The following is a 26,299-nucleotide window of genomic DNA, read 5'->3' as shown; positions in this document are numbered from 1 at the left end:
CCAAGCCCCTGGCTCCCTTCCATAACTCATTTGGTACAGCAGAGAACTGCAGGTGTCCCATGATACGCATCTTAAGCCTGGTTACATGCATTCATACAGGATTCATGAAAAGGATGTGGGCTTTGCTCCCTTCGATAGCTCAGTTGGTAGAGCGGAGGACTGTAGGTGCCCAACAACAGTTATCCTTAGGTCGCTGGTTCAATTCCGGCTCGAAGGATGTGCCAAGCTTTTGTATACAGAGGCTCTTTTGGCCAACTCCGTCAATCCTTTCAAAGCTTTTGGAATATGCTGTTTTACGAAAGACTGTTCCACTCTCTATCGAAATTGCTAAGGGCTAGTGGCGCAATGGATAAAGCGTCTGACTACGGATCAGAAGATTCTAGGTTCAACTCCTGGCTAGCTCGGCACGCTGGTTTTAGTCTCTCACTTCTCCCACTGCTATAGAACAGGATCGCTTTAAACCTTCTACTCCCTGGGTATCCCAGCTCACTTAAGGCTCTAGCATGGTTGCTGCGTCTGCTCGCGCGAGCGGTGTTGATGACGTCACGAGTTCGTGCCCGCCATAGGACCCTATATAGTGGCGCAAGACGTTGCGCGCCAGTAGTTGCAATTTTCTCCGTCACAGAGGTGGCGCTGCTACGTGAAGGTTACCTCTACTCTACAACCACGAAAGTGGAGAAGAAAACAATGCCGCTGTCAAGAGCAAGAATACTGTAATTAATGATACTGCTGTAGTTTTCGGATCATTTTAATTTTTTAATTCAGTTAAAAGAGGTGAAGGTTTGAAGCCCCCGGCATCAACAGAGTCTCTGCCCTCTTCTTTGCCTTCACGTATCTGTCCCGTAGCTTCTTCCACACATTCTTACAGAACTCTCCCTCTTTCCCCAAAGTTCTGCCCATCTCTGTGAACCAGTTTTGGGAGTTTACGTGCTCCCTGTGCTGTTTCACTGCAGTTTCGTACAGCTGCCTGTACAAACGCACCTCCTCACTGAGCCGGTCTCACATCGGTCCATCCGGTTCGTTGTGGTCGGCGCCGCCAAGTTACAAAAATCGACTGGTGCACGACAACGCGCTGCGCCGTCTTTTCAAGGGAAGCGCCAGGCCTGAAACGTCATTTTGACGTCACGGTCCACCACCGCCGTGACAGACGCGGCAACCATGCTACCGCCTTTACGCCCCAAAGATACCTCACAGTGTGTCGTCTTGCAACACATGTGGCTGACCCCACACCGTAAGGAAAGCTCGTTTTCCTCTTTATCTCTGCTGTCAATGATTTTGCTCCAAACACAAAAAAAAACATGCCTGCCAGCCACATGCGCAGAGCTACATATGCAATCCTTGGGATACGAAGGTGTTTCGGATCACATCAAAGCCACACACGACAAAAACCCGCAACCGGCCGTGATCGTATAGTGGTTAGTACTCTGCGTTGTGGTCGCAGCAACCCCGGTTCGAATCCGGGTCACGGCAACCCCCCGACAGAATTTGTTTGCATCGCTGAAAAAAGATCCCACTTTAAACTTAGATTTCTTCAACTTTTAAAAAAATAATTTTGTCTACAGGCCTCTGTCCCGTATCAAAGGTCTGAAAGAATCAAACAGCACAAATGCAGAAGGTCTGCCCAATTAAAGAGCATAAAAGGGGTCAACGTATCAAACAGGCCCCAATGAGAAATAGTGCCTTTTTAATGAGTCGCCAAGGCCGCATATGTTCTGTGTTTTTTAGCTCTTCTAAAGGGAGGGTTTTCACACACCGCCACACCCAAAGTATAAACATCCTAACAACAGAAGATGAAAATCGTGTGCCAAATGAATGGCTGGATAGACCTGACAAAAAAAGAACCAAACAAAATGGCTGGACTTTTGCGCTGGACAATGTGAGGGTACATTGAGGATCAACATCTGTGTTGGACGATGTGGAGACTTTCCCAGATAGATGCCAGATATGTTTTTGTAAGGACTAAATGCATGATAGAAACTGAGGCTGATTTGCTCTGAAACGCATCTGAAACTGGTGGTTTCTCATCACTTTTTGTGTTTATTTAACTGATAAACAGGCCCAAGCCCCTGGCTCCCTTCCATAACTCATTTGGTACAGCAGAGAACTGCAGGTGTCCCATGATACGCATCTTAAGCCTGGTTACATGCATTCATACAGGATTCATGAAAAGGATGTGGGCTTTGCTCCCTTCGATAGCTCAGTTGGTAGAGCGGAGGACTGTAGGTGCCCAACAACAGTTATCCTTAGGTCGCTGGTTCAATTCCGGCTCGAAGGATGTGCCAAGCTTTTGTATACAGAGGCTCTTTTGGCCAACTCCGTCAATCCTTTCAAAGCTTTTGGAATATGCTGTTTTACGAAGGACTGTTCCACTCTCTATCGAAATTGCTAAGGGCTAGTGGCGCAATGGATAACGCGTCTGACTACGGATCAGAAGATTCTAGGTTCAACTCCTGGCTAGCTCGGCACGCTGGTTTTAGTCTCTCACTTCTCCCACTGCTATAGAACAGGATCGCTTTAAACCTTCTACTCCCTGGGTATCCCAGCTCACTTACGCCCCAAAGATACCTCACAGTGTGTCGTCTTGCAACACATGTGGTTGACCCCACACCGTAAGGAAAGCTCGTCTTCCTCTTTATCTCTGCTGTCAATGATTTTGCTCCAAACACAAAAAAAACATACCTGCCAGCCACATGCCGCAGAGCTACATATGCAATCCTTGGGATACGAAGGTGTTTCGGATCACATCAAAGCCACACACGACAAAAACCCACAACCGGCCGTGATCGTATAGTGGTTAGTACTCTGCGTTGTGGTCGCAGCAACCCCGGTTCGAATCCGGGTCACGGCAACCCCCCAACAGAATTTGTTTGCATTGCTGAAAAAAGATCCCACTTTAAACTTAGATTTCTTCAACTTTTAAAAAAATAATTTTGTCTACAGGCCTCTGTCCCGTATCAAAGGTCTGAAAGAATCAAACAGCACAAATGCAGAAGGCCTGTCCATTTAAAGAGCATAAAAGGGGTCAAAGTATCAAACAGGCCCCAATGAGAAATAGTGCCTTTTTAATGAGTCGCCAAGGCCGCATATGTTCTGTGCTTTTTAGCTCTTCTAAAGGGAGGGTTTTCACACACCGCCACACCCAAAGCATAAACATCCTAACAACAGAAGATGAAAATCGTGTGCCAAATGAATGGATGGATAGACCTGACAAAAAAAGAACCAAACAAAATGGCTGGACTTTTGCGCTGGACAATGTGAGGGTACATTGAAGATCAACATCTGTGTTGGACGATGTGGAGACTTTCCCAGATAGATGCCAGATATGTTTTTGTAACGACTAAATGCATGATAGAAACTGAGGCTGATTTGATCTGAAACGCATCTGAAACTGATGGTTTCTCATCACTTTTTGTGTTTATTTAACTGATAAACAGGCCCAAGCCCCTGGCTCCCTTCCATAACTCATTTGGTACAGCAGAGAACTGCAGGTGTCCCATGATACGCATTTTAAGCCTGGTTACATGCACTCATACAGGATTCATGAAAAGGATGTGGGTTTTGCTCCCTTCGATAGCTCAGTTGGTAGAGCGGAGGACTGTAGGTGCCCAACAACAGTTATCCTTAGGTCGCTGGTTCAATTCCGGCTCGAAGGATGTGCCAAGCTTTTGTATACAGAGGCTATTTTGGCCAACTCCGTCAATCCTTTCAAAGCTTTTGGAATATGCTGTTTTACGAAAGACTGTTCCACTCTCTATCCAGCTTGCCAAGGGCTAGTGGCGCAATGGATAACGCGTCTGACTACGGATCAGAAGATTCTAGGTTCAACTCCTGGCTAGCTCGGCACGCTGGTTTTAGTCTCTCACTTCTCCCACTGCTATAGAACAGGATCGCTTTAAACCTTCTACTCCCTGGGTATCCCAGCTCACTTACGCCCCAAAGATACCTCACAGTGTGTCGTCTTGCAACACAGGTGGCTGACCCCACACCGTAAGGAAAGCTCGTCTTCCTCTTTATCTCTGCTGTCAATGATTTTGCTCCAAACACAAAAAAAACATGCCTGCCAGCCACATGCCGCAGAGCTACATATGCAATCCTTGGGATACGAAGGTGTTTCGGATCACAACAAAGCCACACACGACAAAAACCCGCAACCGGCCGTGATCGTATAGTGGTTAGTACTCTGCGTTGTGGTCGCAGCAACCCTGGTTCGAATCCGGGTCACGGCAACCCCCCGACAGAATTTGTTTGCATCGCTGAAAAAAGATCCCACTTTAAACTTAGATTTCTTCAACTTTTAAAAAAATAATTTTGTCTACAGGCCTCTGTCCCGTATCAAAGGTCTGAAAGAATCAAACAGCACAAATGCAGAAGGCCTGTCCATTTAAAGAGCATAAAAGGGGTCAAAGTATCAAAAAGGCCCCAATGAGAAATAGTGCCTTTTTAATGAGTCGCCAAGGCCGCATATGTTCTGTGCTTTTTAGCTCTTCTAAAGGGAGGGTTTTCACACACCGCCACACCCAAAGTATAAACATCCTAACAACAGAAGATGAAAATCGTGTGCCAAATGAATGGATGGATAGACCTGACAAAAAAAGAACCAAACAAAATGGCTGGACTTTTGCGCTGGACAATGTGAGGGTATATTGAGGATCAACATCTGTGTTGGACGATGTGGAGACTTTCCCAGATAGATGCCAGATATGTTTTTGTAACGACTAAATGCATGATAGAAACTGAGGCTGATTTGATCTGAAACGCATCTGAAACTGATGGTTTCTCATCACTTTTTGTGTTTATTTAACTGATAAACAGGCCCAAGCCCCTGGCTCCCTTCCATAACTCATTTGGTACAGCAGAGAACTGCAGGTGTCCCATGATACGCATTTTAAGCCTGGTTACATGCACTCATACAGGATTCATGAAAAGGATGTGGGATTTGCTCCCTTCGATAGCTCAGTTGGTAGAGCGGAGGACTGTAGGTGCCCAACAACAGTTATCCTTAGGTCGCTGGTTCAATTCCGGCTCGAAGGATGTGCCAAGCTTTTGTATACAGAGGCTCTTTTGGCCAACTCCGTCAATCCTTTCAAAGCTTTTGGAATATGCTGTTTTACGAAAGACTGTTCCACTCTCTATCCAACTTGCCAAGGGCTAGTGGCGCAATGGATAAAGCGTCTGACTACGGATCAGAAGATTCTAGGTTCAACTCCTGGCTAGCTCGGCACGCTGGTTTTAGTCTCTCACTTCTCCCACTGCTATAGAACAGGATCGCTTTAAACCTTCTACTCCCTGGGTATCCCAGCTCACTTACGCCCCAAAGATACCTCACAGTGTGTCGTCTTGCAACACATGTGGCTGACCCCACACCGTAAGGAAAGCTCGTTTTCCTCTTTATCTCTGCTGTCAATGATTTTGCTCCAAACACAAAATAAAACATGCCTGCCAGCCACATGCGCAGAGCTACATATGCAATCCTTGGGATACGAAGGTGTTTCGGATCACATCAAAGCCACACACGACAAAAACCCACAACCGGCCGTGATCGTATAGTGGTTAGTACTCTGCGTTGTGGTCGCAGCAACCCAGGTTTGAATCCGGGTCACGGCAACCCCCCGACAGAATTTGTTTGCATCGCTGAAAAAAGATCCCACTTTAAACTTAGATTTCTTAAACTTTTAAAAAAATAATTTTGTCTACAGGCCTCTGTCCCGTATCAAATGTCTGAAAGAATCAAACAGCACAAATGCAGAATGTCTGTCCATTTAAAGAGCATAAAAGGGGTCAAAGTATCAAACAGGCCCCAATGAGAAATAGTGCCTTTTTAATGAGTCGCCAAGGCCGCATATGTTCTGTGCTTTTTAGCTCTTCTAAAGGGAGGGTTTTCACACACCGCCACACCCAAAGTATAAACATCCTAACAACAGAAGATGAAAATCATGTGCCAAAAGAATGGATGGATAGACCTGACAAAAAAGAACCAAAACAAAAAGGCTGGACTTTTGCGCTGGACAATGTGAGGGTATATTGAGCATCAACATCTGTGTTGGACGATGTGGAGACTTTCCCAGATAGATGCCAGATATGTTGTTGTAACGACTAAATGCATGATAGAAACTGAGGCTGATTTGACCTGAAACGCATCTGAAACTGATGGTTTCTCATCACTTTTTGTGTTTATTTAACTGATAAACAGGCCCAAGCCCCTGGCTCCCTTCCATAACTCATTTGGTACAGCAGAGAACTGCAGGTGTCCCATGATACGCATCTTAAGCCTGGTTACATGCATTCATACAGGATTCATGAAAAGGATGTGGGCTTTGCTCCCTTCGATAGCTCAGTTGGTAGAGCGGAGGACTGTAGGTGCCCAACAACAGTTATCCTTAGGTCGCTGGTTCAATTCCGGCTCGAAGGATGTGCCAAGCTTTTGTATACAGAGGCTCTTTTGGCCAACTCCGTCAATCCTTTCAAAGCTTTTGGAATATGCTGTTTTACGAAAGACTGTTCCACTCTCTATCGAAATTGCTAAGGGCTAGTGGCGCAATGGATAAAGCGTCTGACTACGGATCAGAAGATTCTAGGTTCAACTCCTGGCTAGCTCGGCACGCTGGTTTTAGTCTCTCACTTCTCCCACTGCTATAGAACAGGATCGCTTTAAACCTTCTACTCCCTGGGTATCCCAGCTCACTTAAGGCTCTAGCATGGTTGCTGCGTCTGCTCGCGCGAGCGGTGTTGATGACGTCACGAGTTCGTGCCCGCCATAGGACCCTATATAGTGGCGCAAGACGTTGCGCGCCAGTAGTTGCAATTTTCTCCGTCACAGAGGTGGCGCTGCTACGTGAAGGTTACCTCTACTCTACAACCACGAAAGTGGAGAAGAAAACAATGCCGCTGTCAAGAGCAAGAATACTGTAATTAATGATACTGCTGTAGTTTTCGGATCATTTTAATTTTTTAATTCAGTTAAAAGAGGTGAAGGTTTGAAGCCCCCGGCATCAACAGAGTCTCTGCCCTCTTCTTTGCCTTCACGTATCTGTCCCGTAGCTTCTTCCACACATTCTTACAGAACTCTCCCTCTTTCCCCAAAGTTCTGCCCATCTCTGTGAACCAGTTTTGGGAGTTTACGTGCTCCCTGTGCTGTTTCACTGCAGTTTCGTACAGCTGCCTGTACAAACGCACCTCCTCACTGAGCCGGTCTCACATCGGTCCATCCGGTTCGTTGTGGTCGGCGCCGCCAAGTTACAAAAATCGACTGGTGCACGACAACGCGCTGCGCCGTCTTTTCAAGGGAAGCGCCAGGCCTGAAACGTCATTTTGACGTCACGGTCCACCACCGCCGTGACAGACGCGGCAACCATGCTACCGCCTTTACGCCCCAAAGATACCTCACAGTGTGTCGTCTTGCAACACATGTGGCTGACCCCACACCGTAAGGAAAGCTCGTTTTCCTCTTTATCTCTGCTGTCAATGATTTTGCTCCAAACACAAAAAAAAACATGCCTGCCAGCCACATGCGCAGAGCTACATATGCAATCCTTGGGATACGAAGGTGTTTCGGATCACATCAAAGCCACACACGACAAAAACCCGCAACCGGCCGTGATCGTATAGTGGTTAGTACTCTGCGTTGTGGTCGCAGCAACCCCGGTTCGAATCCGGGTCACGGCAACCCCCCGACAGAATTTGTTTGCATCGCTGAAAAAAGATCCCACTTTAAACTTAGATTTCTTCAACTTTTAAAAAAATAATTTTGTCTACAGGCCTCTGTCCCGTATCAAAGGTCTGAAAGAATCAAACAGCACAAATGCAGAAGGTCTGCCCAATTAAAGAGCATAAAAGGGGTCAACGTATCAAACAGGCCCCAATGAGAAATAGTGCCTTTTTAATGAGTCGCCAAGGCCGCATATGTTCTGTGTTTTTTAGCTCTTCTAAAGGGAGGGTTTTCACACACCGCCACACCCAAAGTATAAACATCCTAACAACAGAAGATGAAAATCGTGTGCCAAATGAATGGCTGGATAGACCTGACAAAAAAAGAACCAAACAAAATGGCTGGACTTTTGCGCTGGACAATGTGAGGGTACATTGAGGATCAACATCTGTGTTGGACGATGTGGAGACTTTCCCAGATAGATGCCAGATATGTTTTTGTAAGGACTAAATGCATGATAGAAACTGAGGCTGATTTGCTCTGAAACGCATCTGAAACTGGTGGTTTCTCATCACTTTTTGTGTTTATTTAACTGATAAACAGGCCCAAGCCCCTGGCTCCCTTCCATAACTCATTTGGTACAGCAGAGAACTGCAGGTGTCCCATGATACGCATTTTAAGCCTGGTTACATGCATTCATACAGGATTCATGAAAAGGATGTGGGCTTTGCTCCCTTCGATAGCTCAGTTGGTAGAGCGGAGGACTGTAGGTGCCCAACAACAGTTATCCTTAGGTCGCTGGTTCAATTCCGGCTCGAAGCATGTGCCAAGCTTTTGTATACAGAGGCTATTTTGGCCAACTCCGTCAATCCTTTCAAAGCTTTTGGAATATGCTGTTTTACGAAAGACTGTTCCACTCTCTATCAAACTTGCCAAGGGCTAGTGGCGCAATGGATAACGCGTCTAACTACGGATCAGAAGATTCTAGGTTCAACTCCTGGCCAGCTTGGCATGCTGGTTTTAGTCTCTCACTTCTCCCACTGCTTTAGAACAGGATCGCTTTAAACCTTCTACTCCCTGGGTATCCCAGCTCACTTACGCCCCAAAGATACCTCACAGTGTGTCGTCTTGCAACACATGTGGCTGACCCCACACCGTAAGGAAAGCTCGTCTTCCTCTTTATCTCTGCTGTCAATGATTTTGCTCCAAACACAAAAAAAAAACATGCCTGCCAGCAACATGCCGCAGAGCTACATATGCTATCCTTGGGATACGAAGGTGTTTCGGATCACATCAAAGCCACACACGACAACAACCCACAACCGGCCGTGATCGTATAGTGGTTAGTACTCTGCGTTGTGGTCGCAGCAACCCTGGTTCGAATCAGGGTCACGGCAACCCCCCGACCGAATTTGTTTGTATCGCTGAAAAAAGATCCCACTTTCAACTTAGATTTCTTAAACTTTTAAAAAAATAATTTTGTCTACAGGCCTCTGTCACGTATCAAAGGTCTGAAAGAATCAAACAGCACAAATGCAGAAGGTCTGCCCATTTAAAGAGCATAAAAGGGGTCAAAGTATCAAACAGGCCCCAATGAGAAATAGTGCCTTTTTAATGAGTCGCCAAGGCCGCATATGTTCTGTGTTTTTTAGCTCTTCTAAAGGGAGGGTTTTCACACACCGCCACACCCAAAGTATAAACATCCTAACAACAGAAGATGAAAATCGTGTGCCAAATGAATGGATGGATAGACCTGACAAAAAAAGAACCAAACAAAATGGCTGGACTTTTGCGCTGGACAATGTGAGGGTATATTGAGGATCAACATCTGTGTTGGTCTATGTGGGGACTTTCCCAGATAGATGCCAGATATGTTTTTGTAACGACTAAATGCATGATAGAAACTGAGGCTGATTTGATCTGAAACGCATCTGAAACTGATGGTTTCTCATCACTTTTTGTGTTTATTTAACTGATAAACAGGCCCAAGCCCCTGGCTCCCTTCCATAACTCATTTGGTACAGCAGAGAACTGCAGGTGTCCCATGATACGCATCTTAAGCCTGGTTACATGCATTCATACAGGGTTCATGAAAAGGTTGTTGGCTTTGCTCCCTTCGATAGCTCAGTTGGTAGAGCGGAGGACTGTAGGTGCCCAACAACAGTTATCCTTAGGTCGCTGGTTCAATTCCGGCTCGAAGGATGTGCCAAGCTTTTGTATACAGAGGCTCTTTTGGCCAAATCCGTCAATCCTTTCAAAGTTTTTGGAATATGCTGTTTTACGAAAGACTGTTCCACTCTCTATCTAATTTCCTAAGGGCTAATGGCGCAATGGATAATGCGTCTGACTACGGATCAGAAGATTCTAGGTTCAACTCCTGGCTAGCTCGGCATGATGGTTTTAGTCTCTCACTTCTCCCACTGCTATAGAACAGGATCGCTTTAAACCTTTTACTCCCTGGGTATCCCAGCTCACTTACGCCCCAAAGATACCTCACAGTGTGTCGTCTTGCAACACATGTGGCTGACCCCACACCTTAAGGAAAGCCCGTCTTCCTCTTTATCTCTGCTGTCAATGATTTTGCTCCAAACACAATAAAAAAAACATGCCTGCCAGCCACATGCCGCAGAGCTACATATGCTATCCTTGGGATACGAAGGTGTTTCGGATCACATCAAAGCCACACACGACAACAACCCACAACCGGCCGTGATCGTATAGTGGTTAGTACTCTGCGTTGTGGTCGCAGCAACCCCGCTTCGAATCCGGGTCACGGCAACCCCCCGACCGAATTTGTTTGCATCGCTGAAAAAAGATCCCACTTTCAACTTAGATTTCTTAAACTTTTAAAAAAATAATTTTGTCTACAGGCCTCTGTCCCGTATCAAAGGTCTGAAAGAATCAAACAGCACAAATGCAGAAGGTCTGCCCATTTAAAAAGCATAAAAGGGGTCAAAGTATCAAACAGGCCCCAATGAGAAATATTGCCTTTTTAATGAGTCGCCAAGGCCGCATATGTTCTGTGTTTTTTAGCTCTTCTAAAGGGAGGGTTTTCACACACTGCCACACCCAAAGTATAAACATCCTAACAACAGAAGATGAAAATCGTGTGCCAAAAGAATGGATGGATAGACCTGACAAAAAAAGAACCAAACAAAATGGCTGGACTTTTGCGCTGGACAATGTGAGGGTATATTGAGGATCAACATCTGTGTTGGTCTATGTGGGGACTTTCCCAGATAGATGCCAGATATGTTTTTGTAACGACTAAATGCATGATAGAAACTGAGGCTGATTTGATCTGAAACGCATCTGAAACTGATGGTTTCTCATCACTTTTTGTGTTTATTTAACTGATAAACAGGCCCAAGCCCCTGGCTCCCTTCCATAACTCATTTGGTACAGCAGAGAACTGCAGGTGTCCCATGATACGCAGCTTAAGCCTGGTTACATGCATTCATACAGGATTCATGAAAAGGATGTTGGCTTTGCTCCCTTCGATAGCTCAGTTGGTAGAGCGGAGGACTGTAGGTGCCCAACAACAGTTATCTTTAGGTCGCTGGTTCAATTCCGGCTCGAAGGATGTGCCAAGCTTTTGTATACAGAGGCTCTTTTGGCCAACTCCGTCAATCCTTTCAAAGCTTTTGGAATATGCTGTTTTACGAAAGACTGTTCCACTCTCTATAGAACTTGCTAAGGGCTAGTGGCGCAATGGATAACGCGTCTGACTACGGATCAGAAGATTCTAGGTTCAACTCCTGGCTAGCTTGGCACGCCGGTTTTAGTCTCCCACTTCTCCCACTTCTTTAGAACAGGATCGCTTTAAACCTTCTACTCCCTGGGTATCCCAGCTCACTTACGCCCCAAAGATACCTCACAGTGTGTCGTCTTGCAACACATGTGGCTGACCCCACACCGTAAGGAAAGCTCATCTTCCTCTTTATCTCTGCTGTCAATGATTTTGCTCCAAACACAATAAAAAAACATGCCTGCCAGCCACATGCCGCAGAGCTACATATGCTATCCTTGGATACGAAGGTGTTTCGGATCACATCAAAGCCACACACGACAACAACCCACAACCGGCCGTGATCGTATAGTGGTTGGTACTCTGTGTTGTTGTCGCAGCAACCCCGGTTCGAATCCGGGTCACGGCAACCCCCTGACCAAATTTGTTTGCATCGCTGAAATAAGATCCCACTTTCAACTTAGATTTTTTTTAAACTTTAAAAAAAATAATTTTGTCTACAGGCCTCTGTCCCGTATCAAAGGTCTGAAAGAATCAAACAGCACAAATGCAGAAGGTCTGCCCATTTAAAGAGCATAAAAGGGGTCAAAGTATCAAACAGGCCCCAATGAGAAATAGTGCCTTTTTAATGAGTCGCCAAGGCCGCATATGTTCTGTGTTTTTAAGCTCTTCTAAAGGGAGGGTTTTAACACACCGCCACACCCAAAGTATAAACATCCTAACAACAGAAGATGAAAATCGTGTGCCAAATGAATGGATGGATAGACCTGACAAAAAAAGAACCAAACAAAATGGCTGGACTTTTGCGCTGGACAATGTGAGGGTATATTGAGGATCAACATCTGTGTTGGTCTATGTGGGGACTTTCCCAGATAGATGCCAGATATGTTTTTGTAACGACTAAATGCATGATAGAAACTGAGGCTGATTTGATCTGAAACGCATCTGAAACTGATGGTTTCTCATCACTTTTTGTGTTTATTTAACTGATAAACAGGCCCAAGCCCCTGGCTCCCTTCCATAACTCATTTGGTACAGCAGAGAACTGCAGGTGTCCCATGATACGCATCCTAAGCCTGGTTACATGCATTCATACAGGATTCATGAAAAGGATTTGGGCTTTGCTCCCTTCGATAGCTCAGTTGGTAGAGCGGAGGACTGTAGGTGCCCAACAACAGTTATCTTTAGGTCGCTGGTTAAATTCCGGCTCGAAGGATGTGCCAAGCTTTTGTATACAGAGGCTCTTTTGGCCAACTCCGTCAATCCTTTCAAAGCTTTTGGAATATGCTGTTTTACGAAAGACTGTTCCACTCTCTATCGAACTTGCTAAGGGCTAGTGGCGCAATGGATAAAGCGTCTGACTACGGATCAGAAGATTCTAGGTTCAACTCCTGGCTAGCTCGGCACGCTGGTTTTAGTCTCTCACTTCTCCCACTGCTTTAGAACAGGATCGCTTTAAACCTTCTACTCCCTGGGTATCCCAGCTCACTTACGCCCCAAAGATACCTCACAGTGTGTCGTCTTGCAACACATGTGGCTGACCCCACACCGTAAGGAAAGCTCGTCTTCCTCTTTATCTCTGCTGTCAATGATTTTGCTCCAAACACAATAAAAAAACATGCCTGCCAGCCACATGCCGCAGAGCTACATATGCTATCCTTGGGATACGAAGGTGTTTCGGATCACATCAAAGCCACACACGACAAAAACCCACAACCGGCCGTGATCGTATAGTGGTTAGTACTCTGCGTTGTGGTCGCAGCAACCCTGGTTCGAATCCGGGTCACGGCAACCCCCTGACCGAATTTGTTTGCATCGCTGAAAAAAGATCCCACTTTCAACTTAGATTTCTTAAACTTTTAAAAAAATAATTTTGTCTACAGGCCTCTGTCCCGTATCAAAGGTCTGAAAGAATCAAACAGCACAAATGCAGAAGGTCTGCCCATTTAAAAAGCATAAAAGGGGTCAAAGTATCAAACAGGCCCCAATGAGAAATAGTGCCTTTTTAATGAGTCGCCAAGGCCGCATATGTTCTGTGTTTTTTAGCTCTTCTAAAGGGAGGGTTTTCACACACCGCCACACCCAAAGTATAAACATCCTAACAACAGAAGATGAAAATCGTGTGCCAAATGAATGGATGGATAGACCTGACAAAAAAAGAACCAAACAAAATGGCTGGACTTTTGCTCTGGACAATGTGAGGGTATATTGAGGATCAACATCTGTGTTGGTCTATGTGGGGACTTTCCCAGATAGATGCCAGATATGTTTTTGTAACGACTAAATGCATGATAGAAACTGAGGCTGATTTGATCTGAAACGCATCTGAAACTGATGGTTTCTCATCACTTTTTGTGTTTATTTAACTGATAAACAGGCCCAAGCCCCTGGCTCCCTTCCATAACTCATTTGGTACAGCAGAGAACTGCAGGTGTCCCATGATACGCAGCTTAAGCCTGGTTACATGCATTCATACAGGATTCATGAAAAGGATGTTGGCTTTGCTCCCTTCGATAGCTCAGTTGGTAGAGCGGAGGACTGTAGGTGCCCAACAACAGTTATCTTTAGGTCGCTGGTTCAATTCCGGCTCGAAGGATGTGCCAAGCTTTTGTATACAGAGGCTCTTTTGGCCAACTCCGTCAATCCTTTCAAAGCTTTTGGAATATGCTGTTTTACGAAAGACTGTTCCACTCTCTATAGAACTTGCTAAGGGCTAGTGGCGCAATGGATAACGCGTCTGACTACGGATCAGAAGATTCTAGGTTCAACTCCTGGCTAGCTTGGCACGCCGGTTTTAGTCTCCCACTTCTCCCACTTCTTTAGAACAGGATCGCTTTAAACCTTCTACTCCCTGGGTATCCCAGCTCACTTACGCCCCAAAGATACCTCACAGTGTGTCGTCTTGCAACACATGTGGCTGACCCCACACCGTAAGGAAAGCTCGTCTTCCTCTTTATCTCTGCTGTCAATGATTTTGCTCCAAACACAATAAAAAAACATGCCTGCCAGCCACATGCCGCAGAGCTACATATGCTATCCTTGGATACGAAGGTGTTTCGGATCACATCAAAGCCACACACGACAACAACCCACAACCGGCCGTGATCGTATAGTGGTTGGTACTCTGTGTTGTTGTCGCAGCAACCCCGGTTCGAATCCGGGTCACGGCAACCCCCTGACCAAATTTGTTTGCATCGCTGAAATAAGATCCCACTTTCAACTTAGATTTCTTAAACTTTTAAAAAAATAATTTTGTCTACAGGCCTCTGTCCCGTATCAAAGGTCTGAAAGAATCAAACAGCACAAATGCAGAAGGTCTGCCCATTTAAAAAGCATAAAAGGGGTCAAAGTATCAAACAGGCCCCAATGAGAAATAGTGCCTTTTTAATGAGTCGCCAAGGCCGCATATGTTCTGTGTTTTTTAGCTCTTCTAAAGGGAGGGTTTTCACACACCGCCACACCCAAAGTATAAACATCCTAACAACAGAAGATGAAAATCGTGTGCCAAATGAATGGATGGATAGACCTGACAAAAAAAGAACCAAACAAAATGGCTGGACTTTTGCGCTGGACAATGTGAGGGTATATTGAGGATCAACATCTGTGTTGGACGATGTGGAGACTTTCCCAGATAGATGCCAGATATGTTTTTGTAACGACTAAATGCATGATAGAAACTGAGGCTGATTTGATCTGAAACGCATCTGAAACTGATGGTTTCTCATCACTTTTTGTGTTTATTTAACTGATAAACAGGCCCAAGCCCCTGGCTCCCTTCCATAACTCATTTGGTACAGCAGAGAACTGCAGGTGTCCCATGATACGCATCTTAAGCCTGGTTACATGCATTCATACAGGATTCATGAAAAAGATTTTGGCTTTGCTCCCTTCGATAGCTCAGTTGGTAGAGCGGAGGACTGTAGGTGCCCAACAACAGTTATCCTTAGGTCGCTGGTTCAATTCCTGCTCGAAGGATTTGACAAGCTATTGTGCACAGAGGCTCTTTTGGCCAACTCCGTCAATCCTTTCAAAGCTTTTGGAATATGCTGTTTTACGAAAGACTGTTCCACTCTCTATCGAAATTGCTAAGGGCTAGTGGCGCAATGGATAATGCGTCTGACTACGGATCAGAAGATTCTAGGTTCAACTCCTGGCTAGCTCGGCACGCTGGTTTTAGTCTCTCACTTCTCCCACTGCTATAGAACAGGATCGCTTTAAACCTTCTACTCCCTGGGTATCCCAGCTCACTTACGCCCCAAAGATACCTCACAGTGTGTCGTCTTGCAACACATGTGGCTGACCCCACACCGTAAGGAAAGCTCGTCTTACTCTTTATCTCTGCTGTCAATGATTTTGCTCCAAACACAAAAAAAACATGCCTGCCAGCCACATGCCGCAGAGCTACATATGCAATCCTTGGGATACGAAGGTGTTTCGGATCACATCAAAGCCACACACGACAAAAACCCACAACCAGCCGTGATCGTATAGTGGTTAGTACTCTGCGTTGTGGTCGCAGCAACCCCGGTTTGAATCTGGGTCACGGCAACCCCCCGACAGAATTTGTTTGCATCGCTGAAAAAAGATCCCACTTTCAACTTAGATTTCTTAAACTTTTAAAAAAATTATTTTGTCTACAGGCCTCTGTCCCGTATCAAAGGTCTGAAAGAATCAAACAGCACAAATGCAGAAGGTCTGCCCATTTAAAGAGCATAAAAGGGGTCAAAGTATCAAACAGGCCCCAATGAGAAATAGTGCCTTTTTAATGAGTCGCCAAGGCCGCATATGTTCTGTGTTTTTTAGCTCTTCTAAAGGGAGGGTTTTCACACACCGCCACACCCAAAGTATAAACATCCTAACAACAGAAGATGAAAATCGTGTGCCAAAAGAATGGATGGATAGACCTGACAAAAAAGAACCAAAACAAAAAGGCTGGACTTTTGCGATGGACAATGTGAGGGTATATTGAGCATCAACATCTGTGTTGGACGATGTGGAGACTTTCCCAGATAGATGCCAGATATGTTGTTGTAACGACTAAATGCATGATAGAAACTGAGGCTGATTTGATCTGAAACGCATCTGAAACTGATGGTTTCTCATCACTTTTTGTGTTTATTTAACTGATAAACAGGCCCAAGCCCCTGGCTCCCTTCCATAACTCATTTGGTACAGCAGAGAACTGCAGGTGTCCCATGATACGCATTTTAAGCCTGGTTACATGCATTCATACAGGATTCATGAAAAGGATGTGGGCTTTGCTCCCTTCGATAGCTCAGTTGGTAGAGCGGAGGACTGTAGGTGCCCAACAACAGTTATCCTTAGGTCACTGGTTCAATTCCGGCTCGAAGGATGTGCCAAGCTTTTGTATACAGAGGCTCTTTTGGCCAACTCTGTCAATCCTTTCAAAGCTTTTGGAATATGCTGTTTTACGAAGGACTGTTCCACTCTCTATGGAACTTGCTAAGGGCTAGTGGCGCAATGGATAATGCGTCTGACTACGGATCAGAAGATTCTAGGTTCAACTCCTGGCTAGCTCGGCACGCTGGTTTTAGTCTCTCACTTCTCCCACTGCTATAGAACAGGATCGCTTTAAACCTTCTACTCCCTGGGTATCCCAGCTCACTTACGCCCCAAAGATACCTCACAGTGTGTCGTCTTGCAACACATGTGGCTGACCCAACACCGTAAGGAAAGCTCGTCTTCCTCTTTATCTCTGCTGTCAATGATTTTGCTCCAAACACAAAAAAAAAACATGCCTGCCAGCCACATGCCGCAGAGCTACATATGCAATCCTTGGGATACCAAGGTGTTTCGGATCACATCAAAGCCACACACGACAAAAACCCACAACCCGCCGTGATAGTATAGTGGTTAGTACTCTGCGTTGTGGTCGCAGCAACCCAGGTTTGAATCTGGGTCACGGCAACCCCCCGACAGAATTTGTTTGCATCGCTGAAAAAAGATCCCACTTTCAACTTAGATTTCTTAAACTTTTAAAAAAATTATTTTGTCTACAGGCCTCTGTCCCGTATCAAAGGTCTGAAAGAATCAAACAGCACAAATGCAGAAGGTCTGCCCATTTAAAAAGCATAAAAGGGGTCAAAGTATCAAACAGGCCCCAATGAGAAATATTGCCTTTTTAATGAGTCGCCAAGGCCGCATATGTTCTGTGTTTTTTAGCTCTTCTAAAGGGAGGGTTTTCACACACTGCCACACCCAAAGTATAAACATCCTAACAACAGAAGATGAAAATCGTGTGCCAAAAGAATGGATGGATAGACCTGACAAAAAAAGAACCAAACAAAATGGCTGGACTTTTGCGCTGGACAATGTGAGGGTATATTGAGGATCAACATCTGTGTTGGTCTATGTGGGGACTTTCCCAGATAGATGCCAGATATGTTTTTGTAACGACTAAATGCATGATAGAAACTGAGGCTGATTTGATCTGAAACGCATCTGAAACTGATGGTTTCTCATCACTTTTTGTGTTTATTTAACTGATAAACAGGCCCAAGCCCCTGGCTCCCTTCCATAACTCATTTGGTACAGCAGAGAACTGCAGGTGTCCCATGATACGCAGCTTAAGCCTGGTTACATGCATTCATACAGGATTCATGAAAAGGATGTTGGCTTTGCTCCCTTCGATAGCTCAGTTGGTAGAGCGGAGGACTGTAGGTGCCCAACAACAGTTATCTTTAGGTCGCTGGTTCAATTCCGGCTCGAAGGATGTGCCAAGCTTTTGTATACAGAGGCTCTTTTGGCCAACTCCGTCAATCCTTTCAAAGCTTTTGGAATATGCTGTTTTACGAAAGACTGTTCCACTCTCTATAGAACTTGCTAAGGGCTAGTGGCGCAATGGATAACGCGTCTGACTACGGATCAGAAGATTCTAGGTTCAACTCCTGGCTAGCTTGGCACGCCGGTTTTAGTCTCCCACTTCTTTAGAACAGGATCGCTTTAAACCTTCTACTCCCTGGGTATCCCAGCTCACTTACGCCCCAAAGATACCTCACAGTGTGTCGTCTTGCAACACATGTGGCTGACCCCACACCGTAAGGAAAGCTCGTCTTCCTCTTTATCTCTGCTGTCAATGATTTTGCTCCAAACACAATAAAAAAACATGCCTGCCAGCCACATGCCGCAGAGCTACATATGCTATCCTTGGATACGAAGGTGTTTCGGATCACATCAAAGCCACACACGACAACAACCCACAACCGGCCGTGATCGTATAGTGGTTGGTACTCTGTGTTGTTGTCGCAGCAACCCCGGTTCGAATCCGGGTCACGGCAACCCCCTGACCAAATTTGTTTGCATCGCTGAAATAAGATCCCACTTTCAACTTAGATTTTTTTTAAACTTTAAAAAAAATAATTTTGTCTACAGGCCTCTGTCCCGTATCAAAGGTCTGAAAGAATCAAACAGCACAAATGCAGAAGGTCTGCCCATTTAAAGAGCATAAAAGGGGTCAAAGTATCAAACAGGCCCCAATGAGAAATAGTGCCTTTTTAATGAGTCGCCAAGGCCGCATATGTTCTGTGTTTTTAAGCTCTTCTAAAGGGAGGGTTTTAACACACCGCCACACCCAAAGTATAAACATCCTAACAACAGAAGATGAAAATCGTGTGCCAAATGAATGGATGGATAGACCTGACAAAAAAAGAACCAAACAAAATGGCTGGACTTTTGCGCTGGACAATGTGAGGGTATATTGAGGATCAACATCTGTGTTGGTCTATGTGGGGACTTTCCCAGATAGATGCCAGATATGTTTTTGTAACGACTAAATGCATGATAGAAACTGAGGCTGATTTGATCTGAAACGCATCTGAAACTGATGGTTTCTCATCACTTTTTGTGTTTATTTAACTGATAAACAGGCCCAAGCCCCTGGCTCCCTTCCATAACTCATTTGGTACAGCAGAGAACTGCAGGTGTCCCATGATACGCATCCTAAGCCTGGTTACATGCATTCATACAGGATTCATGAAAAGGATTTGGGCTTTGCTCCCTTCGATAGCTCAGTTGGTAGAGCGGAGGACTGTAGGTGCCCAACAACAGTTATCTTTAGGTCGCTGGTTAAATTCCGGCTCGAAGGATGTGCCAAGCTTTTGTATACAGAGGCTCTTTTGGCCAACTCCGTCAATCCTTTCAAAGCTTTTGGAATATGCTGTTTTACGAAAGACTGTTCCACTCTCTATCGAACTTGCTAAGGGCTAGTGGCGCAATGGATAAAGCGTCTGACTACGGATCAGAAGATTCTAGGTTCAACTCCTGGCTAGCTAGGCACGCTGGTTTTAGTCTCTCACTTCTCCCACTGCTTTAGAACAGGATCGCTTTAAACCTTCTACTCCCTGGGTATCCCAGCTCACTTACGCCCCAAAGATACCTCACAGTGTGTCGTCTTGCAACACATGTGGCTGACCCCACACCGTAAGGAAAGCTCGTCTTCCTCTTTATCTCTGCTGTCAATGATTTTGCTCCAAACACAATAAAAAAACATGCCTGCCAGCCACATGCCGCAGAGCTACATATGCTATCCTTGGGATACGAAGGTGTTTCGGATCACATCAAAGCCACACACGACAAAAACCCACAACCGGCCGTGATCGTATAGTGGTTAGTACTCTGCGTTGTGGTCGCAGCAACCCTGGTTCGAATCCGGGTCACGGCAACCCCCTGACCGAATTTGTTTGCATCGCTGAAAAAAGATCCCACTTTCAACTTAGATTTCTTAAACTTTTAAAAAAATAATTTTGTCTACAGGCCTCTGTCCCGTATCAAAGGTCTGAAAGAATCAAACAGCACAAATGCAGAAGGTCTGCCCATTTAAAAAGCATAAAAGGGGTCAAAGTATCAAACAGGCCCCAATGAGAAATAGTGCCTTTTTAATGAGTCGCCAAGGCCGCATATGTTCTGTGTTTTTTAGCTCTTCTAAAGGGAGGGTTTTCACACACCGCCACACCCAAAGTATAAACATCCTAACAACAGAAGATGAAAATCGTGTGCCAAATGAATGGATGGATAGACCTGACAAAAAAAGAACCAAACAAAATGGCTGGACTTTTGCGCTGGACAATGTGAGGGTATATTGAGGATCAACATCTGTGTTGGTCTATGTGGGGACTTTCCCAGATAGATGCCAGATATGTTTTTGTAACGACTAAATGCATGATAGAAACTGAGGCTGATTTGATCTGAAACGCATCTGAAACTGATGGTTTCTCATCACTTTTTGTGTTTATTTAACTGATAAACAGGCCCAAGCCCCTGGCTCCCTTCCATAACTCATTTGGTACAGCAGAGAACTGCAGGTGTCCCATGATACGCAGCTTAAGCCTGGTTACATGCATTCATACAGGATTCATGAAAAGGATGTTGGCTTTGCTCCCTTCGATAGCTCAGTTGGTAGAGCGGAGGACTGTAGGTGCCCAACAACAGTTATCTTTAGGTCGCTGGTTCAATTCCTGCTCGAAGGATGTGCCAAGCTTTTCTATACAGAGGCTCTTTTGGCCAACTCCGTCAATCCTTTCAAAGCTTTTGGAATATGCTGTTTTACGAAAGACTGTTCCACTCTCTATAGAACTTGCTAAGGGCTAGTGGCGCAATGGATAACGCGTCTGACTACGGATCAGAAGATTCTAGGTTCAACTCCTGTCTAGCTTGGCACGCTGGTTTTAGTCTCTCACTTCTCCCACTGCTTTAGAACAGGATCGCTTTAAACCTTCTACTCCCTGGGTATCCCAGCTCACTTACACCCCAAAGATACCTCACAGTGTGTCGGCTTGCAACACATGTGGCTGACCCCACACCGTAAGGAAAGCTCGTCTTCCTCTTTATCTCTGCTGTCAATGATTTTGCTCCAAACACAAAAAAAAACATGCCTGCCAGCCACATGCCGCAGAGCTACATATGCTATCCTTGGATACGAAGGTGTTTCGGATCACATCAAAGCCACACACGACAACAACCCACAACCGGCCGTGATCGTATAGTGGTTAGTACTCTGCGTTGTGGTCGCAGCAACCCCGGTTCAAATCCGGGTCACGGCAACCCCCTGACCAAATTTGTTTGCATCGCTGAAAAAAGATCCCACTTTCAACTTAGATTTCTTAAACTTTTAAAAAAATAATTTTGTCTACAGGCCTCTGTCCCGTATCAAAGGTCTGAAAGAATCAAACAGCACAAATGCAGAAGGTCTGCCCATTTAAAAAGCATAAAAGGGGTCAAAGTATCAAACAGGCCCCAATGAGAAATAGTGCCTTTTTAATGAGTCGCCAAGGCCGCATATGTTCTGTGTTTTTTAGCTCTTCTAAAGGGAGGGTTTTCACACACCGCCACACCCAAAGTATAAACATCCTAACAACAGAAGATGAAAATCGTGTGCCAAATGAATGGATGGATAGACCTGACAAAAAAAGAACCAAACAAAATGGCTGGACTTTTGCGCTGGACAATGTGAGGGTATATTGAGGATCAACATCTGTGTTGGACGATGTGGAGACTTTCCCAGGTAGATGCCAGATATGTTTTTGTAACGACTAAATGCATGATAGAAACTGAGGCTGATTTGATCTGAAACGCATCTGAAACTGATGGTTTCTCATCACTTTTTGTGTTTATTTAACTGATAAACAGGCCCAAGCCCCTGGCTCCCTTCCATAACTCATTTGGTACAGCAGAGAACTGCAGGTGTCCCATGATACGCATCTTAAGCCTGGTTACATGCATTCATACAGGATTCATGAAAAAGATTTTGGCTTTGCTCCCTTCGATAGCTCAGTTGGTAGAGCGGAGGACTGTAGGTGCCCAACAACAGTTATCCTTAGGTCGCTGGTTCAATTCCTGCTCGAAGGATTTGACAAGCTATTGTGCACAGAGGCTCTTTTGGCCAACTCCGTCAATCCTTTCAAAGCTTTTGGAATATGCTGTTTTACGAAAGACTGTTCCACTCTCTATCGAAATTGCTAAGGGCTAGTGGCGCAATGGATAATGCGTCTGACTACGGATCAGAAGATTCTAGGTTCAACTCCTGGCTAGCTCGGCACGCTGGTTTTAGTCTCTCACTTCTCCCACTGCTATAGAACAGGATCGCTTTAAACCTTCTACTCCCTGGGTATCCCAGCTCACTTACGCCCCAAGATACCTCACAGTGTGTCGTCTTGCAACACATGTGGCTGACCCCACACCGTAAGGAAAGCTCGTCTTACTCTTTATCTCTGCTGTCAATGATTTTGCTCCAAACACAAAAAAAACATGCCTGCCAGCCACATGCCGCAGAGCTACATATGCAATCCTTGGGATACGAAGGTGTTTCGGATCACATCAAAGCCACACACGACAAAAACCCACAACCAGCCGTGATCGTATAGTGGTTAGTACTCTGCGTTGTGGTCGCAGCAACCCCGGTTTGAATCTGGGTCACGGCAACCCCCCGACAGAATTTGTTTGCATCGCTGAAAAAAGATCCCACTTTCAACTTAGATTTCTTAAACTTTTAAAAAAATTATTTTGTCTACAGGCCTCTGTCCCGTATCAAAGGTCTGAAAGAATCAAACAGCACAAATGCAGAAGGTCTGCCCATTTAAAGAGCATAAAAGGGGTCAAAGTATCAAACAGGCCCCAATGAGAAATAGTGCCTTTTTAATGAGTCGCCAAGGCCGCATATGTTCTGTGTTTTTTAGCTCTTCTAAAGGGAGGGTTTTCACACACCGCCACACCCAAAGTATAAACATCCTAACAACAGAAGATGAAAATCGTGTGCCAAAAGAATGGATGGATAGACCTGACAAAAAAGAACCAAAACAAAAAGGCTGGACTTTTGCGATGGACAATGTGAGGGTATATTGAGCATCAACATCTGTGTTGGACGATGTGGAGACTTTCCCAGATAGATGCCAGATATGTTGTTGTAACGACTAAATGCATGATAGAAACTGAGGCTGATTTGATCTGAAACGCATCTGAAACTGATGGTTTCTCATCACTTTTTGTGTTTATTTAACTGATAAACAGGCCCAAGCCCCTGGCTCCCTTCCATAACTCATTTGGTACAGCAGAGAACTGCAGGTGTCCCATGATACGCATTTTAAGCCTGGTTACATGCATTCATACAGGATTCATGAAAAGGATGTGGGCTTTGCTCCCTTCGATAGCTCAGTTGGTAGAGCGGAAGACTGTAGGTGCCCAACAACAGTTATCCTTAGGTCACTGGTTCAATTCCGGCTCGAAGGATGTGCCAAGCTTTTGTATACAGAGGCTCTTTTGGCCAACTCTGTCAATCCTTTCAAAGCTTTTGGAATATGCTGTTTTACGAAGGACTGTTCCACTCTCTATGGAACTTGCTAAGGGCTAGTGGCGCAATGGATAATGCGTCTGACTACGGATCAGAAGATTCTAGGTTCAACTCCTGGCTAGCTCGGCACGCTGGTTTTAGTCTCTCACTTCTCCCACTGCTATAGAACAGGATCGCTTTAAACCTTCTACTCCCTGGGTATCCCAGCTCACTTACGCCCCAAAGATACCTCACAGTGTGTCGTCTTGCAACACATGTGGCTGACCCAACACCGTAAGGAAAGCTCGTCTTCCTCTTTATCTCTGCTGTCAATGATTTTGCTCCAAACACAAAAAAAAAACATGCCTGCCAGCCACATGCCGCAGAGCTACATATGCAATCCTTGGGATACCAAGGTGTTTCGGATCACATCAAAGCCACACACGACAAAAACCCACAACCCGCCGTGATAGTATAGTGGTTAGTACTCTGCGTTGTGGTCGCAGCAACCCAGGTTTGAATCTGGGTCACGGCAACCCCCCGACAGAATTTGTTTGCATCGCTGAAAAAAGATCCCACTTTCAACTTAGATTTCTTAAACTTTTAAAAAAATTATTTTGTCTACAGGCCTCTGTCCCGTATCAAAGGTCTGAAAGAATCAAACAGCACAAATGCAGAAGGTCTGCCCATTTAAAGAGCATAAAAGGGGTCAACGTATCAAACAGGCCCCAATGAGAAATAGTGCCTTTTTAATGAGTCGCCAAGGCCGCATATGTTCTGTGTTTTTTAGCTCTTCTAAAGGGAGGGTTTTCACACACCGCCACACCCAAAGTATAAACATCCTAACAACAGAAGATGAAAATCGTGTGCCAAATGAATGGATGGATAGACCTGACAAAAAAAGAACCAAACAAAATGGCTGGACTTTTGCGCTGGACAATGTGAGGGTACATTGAGGATCAACATCTGTGTTGGATGATGTGGAGACTTTCCCAGATAGATGCCAGATATGTTTTTGTAAGAACTAAATGCATGATAGAAACTGAGGCTGATTTGCTCTGAAACGCATCTGAAACTGATGGTTTCTCATCACTTTTTGTGTTTATTTAACTGATAAACAGGCCCAAGCCCCTGGCTCCCTTCCATAACTCATTTGGTACAGCAGAGAACTGCAGGTGTCCCATGATACGCATCTTAAGCCTCGTTACATGCATTCATACAGGATTCATGAAAAGGAGGTGGGCTTTACTCCCTTCGATAGCGGTGCCGGGAGAACGTTAGACTGGCCTTTATTTCCACCAGCAAGGCCATCTGAGACCAGCTGGACCTAGCCCACAGACTGGAATTTAGGCTGATCGTAACTCGCAAGTGAGAATACTGAGATTATTTAGCTTGTGTAACAAATGTTTGTCATGTAAAGCACAATTGAGATTAGTTGGTTTTAATGTTTATGTCACTCTGTCTGTCTCTCTTTTCCTTTGTTTTATTCAGATATGCCTGTGACATGCGGGTCATACGGTTCCTGAGGGAGAGGGCCCTGGGAAACAGCCCTTCTCGCCTAGTGAGGCAGCTGCGGGAGAACCACAGCGAGGAGTGGCTGAAGCGTATTTGCCGGTATCTCGGTGCCTGCTCCGACTTCACGTCCCAGCCAAGCTTGCTCCCTGTGAGGTTTCAGGAGCCATCTGAGCCTGAAACAATCCCCTCCCACAGTTGGATGTTGGCTGTTTATGGCAGGGATATCTTGGGTAGGCTGGACCACGTTAAAGCCAGCATAACGTCCACATATGGCGGCATCTTGAAGATGGACTCCACCAAAAAGGTAACTGTTTTTACATTTTCGATATTAAAAGAATTGAAAATAAACCATTAGTAGTAGTATAGACCTGAAATAGGAAAGTAATGTTTCATATATAGATAATCAAGCATCACTCGCTGTCTTTTCTGTGTGATTACAGATCACAAAGAAGCTGTCAGGGTTAGCAAAGGGGACAGCTTTGTGGCTGACATCTTTTGGAAATGAGGTGGGCCAGATCCTCATCAGTGTTCTGATCAAGAGGGTCCTGCCCTGGACCGAATGGCAGCTGTCCTCATCCAGCAGTACACTGATGCAGGTGTGGCTCCACCTCAAGTTCTTTATGTGGACTGTGACTGTTGTCGGGAGGGCACTGGGCAGACCAAGCTCAAGCAGCGATTTGGTGGGTGGCCAGACTTGGTCGTGAAGCTGGACATCTACCACATCATGCGGCGTCTGGCAGCTGGTTGCACGAAGGATGCACATCCACTTTACCCCATTTTCATGGCGCGTATGTCCCGCTGCATTTTTGAATGGGACAGTGGGGATGTGTCTCTGCTGAGGCGGGCCAAGAGGGAGCAGCTGATCCATGAAGGTGTCCCTGGCATCACCGACACTATGGTGGACCAACGGATCTCCAAGGAGGAATTGGCCCTGCACTGCCGAAGGCGGACAAGAGGAGAGCAGCAGACCATTTTGATGATCGAGCGTCTCCTCAACGAGCTGATGGGAGTAAAGGGTCGAGACCTTCTTGGTGTCCCTCTCTTGGACCAGGAGAGGATGCAGCACATCTGGCAAGTCCAGAAGAGGCATGTGAAGTGCATTCAGGATGAA

General features: G+C 45.4%; 29 non-coding genes across 29 annotated transcripts; all 29 read left to right on the top strand.

Moving 5' to 3' along the window:
* Positions 1–128: 128 nt before the first annotated feature.
* On the top strand, positions 129–217 carry trnay-gua (transfer RNA tyrosine (anticodon GUA)). Its single transcript is given in 2 exon segments — positions 129–165; positions 182–217. It is a non-coding gene; the product is annotated as a tRNA-Tyr (tRNA).
* Positions 218–1,398: 1,181 nt separating this feature from the next.
* Positions 1,399–1,470, top strand: trnah-gug (transfer RNA histidin (anticodon GUG)). The gene has a single exon. It is a non-coding gene; the product is annotated as a tRNA-His (tRNA).
* A 716-nt stretch (positions 1,471–2,186) lies between these two features.
* Positions 2,187–2,275, top strand: trnay-gua (transfer RNA tyrosine (anticodon GUA)). Its single transcript is given in 2 exon segments — positions 2,187–2,223; positions 2,240–2,275. It is a non-coding gene; the product is annotated as a tRNA-Tyr (tRNA).
* Positions 2,276–2,389: 114 nt separating this feature from the next.
* trnar-acg (transfer RNA arginine (anticodon ACG)) lies at positions 2,390–2,462 on the top strand. Its single transcript has one exon. It is a non-coding gene; the product is annotated as a tRNA-Arg (tRNA).
* A 314-nt stretch (positions 2,463–2,776) lies between these two features.
* trnah-gug (transfer RNA histidin (anticodon GUG)) lies at positions 2,777–2,848 on the top strand. Its single transcript has one exon. It is a non-coding gene; the product is annotated as a tRNA-His (tRNA).
* Positions 2,849–3,564: 716 nt separating this feature from the next.
* Positions 3,565–3,653, top strand: trnay-gua (transfer RNA tyrosine (anticodon GUA)). Its single transcript is given in 2 exon segments — positions 3,565–3,601; positions 3,618–3,653. It is a non-coding gene; the product is annotated as a tRNA-Tyr (tRNA).
* A 114-nt stretch (positions 3,654–3,767) lies between these two features.
* Positions 3,768–3,840, top strand: trnar-acg (transfer RNA arginine (anticodon ACG)). The gene has a single exon. It is a non-coding gene; the product is annotated as a tRNA-Arg (tRNA).
* A 314-nt stretch (positions 3,841–4,154) lies between these two features.
* On the top strand, positions 4,155–4,226 carry trnah-gug (transfer RNA histidin (anticodon GUG)). The gene has a single exon. It is a non-coding gene; the product is annotated as a tRNA-His (tRNA).
* Positions 4,227–4,942: 716 nt separating this feature from the next.
* Positions 4,943–5,031, top strand: trnay-gua (transfer RNA tyrosine (anticodon GUA)). Its single transcript is given in 2 exon segments — positions 4,943–4,979; positions 4,996–5,031. It is a non-coding gene; the product is annotated as a tRNA-Tyr (tRNA).
* Positions 5,032–6,320: 1,289 nt separating this feature from the next.
* On the top strand, positions 6,321–6,409 carry trnay-gua (transfer RNA tyrosine (anticodon GUA)). Its single transcript is given in 2 exon segments — positions 6,321–6,357; positions 6,374–6,409. It is a non-coding gene; the product is annotated as a tRNA-Tyr (tRNA).
* Positions 6,410–7,590: 1,181 nt separating this feature from the next.
* Positions 7,591–7,662, top strand: trnah-gug (transfer RNA histidin (anticodon GUG)). Its single transcript has one exon. It is a non-coding gene; the product is annotated as a tRNA-His (tRNA).
* A 716-nt stretch (positions 7,663–8,378) lies between these two features.
* On the top strand, positions 8,379–8,467 carry trnay-gua (transfer RNA tyrosine (anticodon GUA)). The gene is given in 2 exon segments: positions 8,379–8,415; positions 8,432–8,467. It is a non-coding gene; the product is annotated as a tRNA-Tyr (tRNA).
* Positions 8,468–9,758: 1,291 nt separating this feature from the next.
* On the top strand, positions 9,759–9,847 carry trnay-gua (transfer RNA tyrosine (anticodon GUA)). The gene is given in 2 exon segments: positions 9,759–9,795; positions 9,812–9,847. It is a non-coding gene; the product is annotated as a tRNA-Tyr (tRNA).
* Positions 9,848–11,139: 1,292 nt separating this feature from the next.
* On the top strand, positions 11,140–11,228 carry trnay-gua (transfer RNA tyrosine (anticodon GUA)). Its single transcript is given in 2 exon segments — positions 11,140–11,176; positions 11,193–11,228. It is a non-coding gene; the product is annotated as a tRNA-Tyr (tRNA).
* Positions 11,229–11,342: 114 nt separating this feature from the next.
* trnar-acg (transfer RNA arginine (anticodon ACG)) lies at positions 11,343–11,415 on the top strand. The gene has a single exon. It is a non-coding gene; the product is annotated as a tRNA-Arg (tRNA).
* Positions 11,416–13,112: 1,697 nt separating this feature from the next.
* trnah-gug (transfer RNA histidin (anticodon GUG)) lies at positions 13,113–13,184 on the top strand. Its single transcript has one exon. It is a non-coding gene; the product is annotated as a tRNA-His (tRNA).
* A 716-nt stretch (positions 13,185–13,900) lies between these two features.
* Positions 13,901–13,989, top strand: trnay-gua (transfer RNA tyrosine (anticodon GUA)). Its single transcript is given in 2 exon segments — positions 13,901–13,937; positions 13,954–13,989. It is a non-coding gene; the product is annotated as a tRNA-Tyr (tRNA).
* Positions 13,990–14,103: 114 nt separating this feature from the next.
* On the top strand, positions 14,104–14,176 carry trnar-acg (transfer RNA arginine (anticodon ACG)). The gene has a single exon. It is a non-coding gene; the product is annotated as a tRNA-Arg (tRNA).
* Positions 14,177–15,279: 1,103 nt separating this feature from the next.
* Positions 15,280–15,368, top strand: trnay-gua (transfer RNA tyrosine (anticodon GUA)). The gene is given in 2 exon segments: positions 15,280–15,316; positions 15,333–15,368. It is a non-coding gene; the product is annotated as a tRNA-Tyr (tRNA).
* A 114-nt stretch (positions 15,369–15,482) lies between these two features.
* trnar-acg (transfer RNA arginine (anticodon ACG)) lies at positions 15,483–15,555 on the top strand. The gene has a single exon. It is a non-coding gene; the product is annotated as a tRNA-Arg (tRNA).
* A 1,102-nt stretch (positions 15,556–16,657) lies between these two features.
* trnay-gua (transfer RNA tyrosine (anticodon GUA)) lies at positions 16,658–16,746 on the top strand. Its single transcript is given in 2 exon segments — positions 16,658–16,694; positions 16,711–16,746. It is a non-coding gene; the product is annotated as a tRNA-Tyr (tRNA).
* Positions 16,747–16,860: 114 nt separating this feature from the next.
* On the top strand, positions 16,861–16,933 carry trnar-acg (transfer RNA arginine (anticodon ACG)). Its single transcript has one exon. It is a non-coding gene; the product is annotated as a tRNA-Arg (tRNA).
* Positions 16,934–18,037: 1,104 nt separating this feature from the next.
* Positions 18,038–18,126, top strand: trnay-gua (transfer RNA tyrosine (anticodon GUA)). Its single transcript is given in 2 exon segments — positions 18,038–18,074; positions 18,091–18,126. It is a non-coding gene; the product is annotated as a tRNA-Tyr (tRNA).
* Positions 18,127–18,240: 114 nt separating this feature from the next.
* Positions 18,241–18,313, top strand: trnar-acg (transfer RNA arginine (anticodon ACG)). Its single transcript has one exon. It is a non-coding gene; the product is annotated as a tRNA-Arg (tRNA).
* A 1,688-nt stretch (positions 18,314–20,001) lies between these two features.
* trnah-gug (transfer RNA histidin (anticodon GUG)) lies at positions 20,002–20,073 on the top strand. The gene has a single exon. It is a non-coding gene; the product is annotated as a tRNA-His (tRNA).
* A 1,306-nt stretch (positions 20,074–21,379) lies between these two features.
* On the top strand, positions 21,380–21,451 carry trnah-gug (transfer RNA histidin (anticodon GUG)). The gene has a single exon. It is a non-coding gene; the product is annotated as a tRNA-His (tRNA).
* Positions 21,452–22,167: 716 nt separating this feature from the next.
* trnay-gua (transfer RNA tyrosine (anticodon GUA)) lies at positions 22,168–22,256 on the top strand. Its single transcript is given in 2 exon segments — positions 22,168–22,204; positions 22,221–22,256. It is a non-coding gene; the product is annotated as a tRNA-Tyr (tRNA).
* A 114-nt stretch (positions 22,257–22,370) lies between these two features.
* Positions 22,371–22,443, top strand: trnar-acg (transfer RNA arginine (anticodon ACG)). Its single transcript has one exon. It is a non-coding gene; the product is annotated as a tRNA-Arg (tRNA).
* A 1,304-nt stretch (positions 22,444–23,747) lies between these two features.
* Positions 23,748–23,820, top strand: trnar-acg (transfer RNA arginine (anticodon ACG)). The gene has a single exon. It is a non-coding gene; the product is annotated as a tRNA-Arg (tRNA).
* Positions 23,821–26,299: the final 2,479 nt, after the last annotated feature.

This window comes from Odontesthes bonariensis, chromosome 8, assembly GCF_027942865.1.
Source record: "Odontesthes bonariensis isolate fOdoBon6 chromosome 8, fOdoBon6.hap1, whole genome shotgun sequence".
Classification (NCBI taxonomy): Eukaryota; Metazoa; Chordata; class Actinopteri; order Atheriniformes; family Atherinopsidae; genus Odontesthes; species Odontesthes bonariensis.
This window is presented reverse-complemented; position numbering and strand designations above follow the sequence as displayed.